General features: G+C 47.2%; 1 long non-coding RNA gene across 1 annotated transcript; it reads left to right on the top strand.

The window, feature by feature from the left end:
- The first annotated feature begins 484 nt into the window (after positions 1 to 484).
- LOC107281331 (uncharacterized) lies at positions 485 to 1775 on the top strand. The gene is made up of 2 exons (XR_001546628.3): positions 485 to 1355; positions 1504 to 1775. It is a non-coding gene; the product is annotated as an uncharacterized lncRNA (long non-coding RNA).
- The last annotated feature ends 216 nt before the right edge of the window (positions 1776 to 1991 follow it).

A 1991-nucleotide genomic window follows, 5' to 3' on the forward strand; every position in this document is an offset into this window, starting at 1 on the left:
TATAAATAAGTTGCCCGCGCATCTGCGCGGGCTTTCTTTCTAATTCGTAAAAAAAATAACAAAGAACTTATTTTTAGTGGTGTAAGTAATTGATTCAATAATCCGGTAAATAAGGTAAAAAAATAGGGCATGCCCCGCTAAGTATACTACTGGATAAATGAAATTTGCTGGGTCACGCAAAAATCACATTAGTCCTGGTTTGAGTAAGAACCGTGACTAAAAATATCTTTAGTCCCGGTTTGAAAACCCACGGGTACTTTTTTTATCGTTACCAACCGGAACTAAATATCATTTGTAGTTCCAGTTAAAAACATGTTAGACCCTATTTTACCAACCGGGACTAACGATGCATCTTTAATCCTGGTTATTTATACCAACCGGGATCAAAATAAAAAAAATCGTGAAAATCCCTACCCCGAGTCACGGGCGCTGCCTTGTCCTTATCCCCTCCTCTTCTCCTCCTCCTACCCTCCCATTTTCTCTCCTGCACCTACTCCCCCCCCCCCCCCCCCCCCCCCAACACACACACACAACACTCCTCCCCTTCCTCCCCTTCCCCTTCACCTCAACTCCCCCTCCCCCCTTCACTAACGGCGACGGCGACAGCGAGCGGCGGCCTGGCGGCAGGCGGGCGGCGGCCTCCCCTCCAGCGGTGGCAGGGCCGCGGCCACCGAAGCGGCAGAGATGGCGAGATGGGAGGCAGCGGACGGCTGGCGGCCTCTCCTCCGCTGGAAATGGCGGGAGGGGAGGCAGGGCGGCGGAGGCGTCCGGGAGGCGGCGCACGGCCGGGCGGACGGCAGCGGCGTGTTTTGTGAATTTTTTTTATTTTTGGAATGATTTGTAAATTTTGTTGTAGATTATTTTAGATTTGGGGATAATTTTGTGAATTACTTGTGGATTGCGGATGATTTTTTGGATGGGCAATTGTGGATGATTTGTGGGGATTTGAGGGTGACGATAATCTTTAGTCCCGGATTGGGTGTCCCGGTTTGCACCCGGGGCTAAAAGGTTGCAAATCGGGAGTAAAAGAGCCATTCCACGTTTGATAAGTACTGCTATTCCATAGGAGAGCAAAGCGCTGAAGAGTTCAACCAGTTGAAAAATCCTCGCACATCTTGACTCTTCTTGTCTGGCGTTATTTGACATCAGTGGCTTCCCGGCACGCACGGTAAAACAGACAGGTTGTATCGTTTGTTCGTGAGCTCGATCACAAAGCAGGCCAGCTGCCTGCTGAACAAGCATGTCGCCCACTCTGAGCAGCTTCCGTCTTCTTCTGATTCGACTTGTTTTGGTGGCTCTTCTGATAGGCAGCGGCCTCCCCATGCTCTCGGCTCAGCAAGGCAGCCCAGGAGTCCGTGAGTATCATCTTTATATATTAGCAAAACGATTTTCAACAGATTTAGCTTTGCCAGCCAATAGAGTCTAGAGCTACTGCCCGCAGTGTTTTTGTTTCCCCGCCCTTGGATTGCTGCTAATATTTTCTTTTTGACACCATCGTTGCAGATAATCCGCATGGTCCACCGCAGATCCATCATACCCGTTTTATCTATCACGGTGAGGCAGGCACTGTCATCGGGAACTAATTAAACGCGTAGATCGTGTTGTTACCTGTTCTGCTCTGTATTATACTCCTACTCCCTCAGTTGAAATTCTAATGCGTGATTTGACTTTTGTTCTGTTGATTATTTCGGAAAATTACTCCTTGGCTATATAATTGCAAGGGCTCAACTCTGTTTTACCACAAAGTTAACTGCAATTATAAATTTAGCAGATAATTGAGCAGTATGTACATTTAATTTGCCACTTATCTCATCGTATCCCTTTGATTTTACTTTGGTCTGCCTTTTCTGAACTTCCATATTGTGGATCAATTAATATACCCACATGCCACATGGTACCCATAAGAGGAATACACAGGAATAAAGCCTCTCCCCATTACCTCCCTCGACTCTATTGTGCTCGACCTAGTCGCTACCAACTATACTGTATAT

This window comes from Oryza sativa, chromosome 6, assembly GCF_034140825.1.
Source record: "Oryza sativa Japonica Group chromosome 6, ASM3414082v1".
Classification (NCBI taxonomy): domain Eukaryota; kingdom Viridiplantae; phylum Streptophyta; class Magnoliopsida; order Poales; family Poaceae; genus Oryza; species Oryza sativa.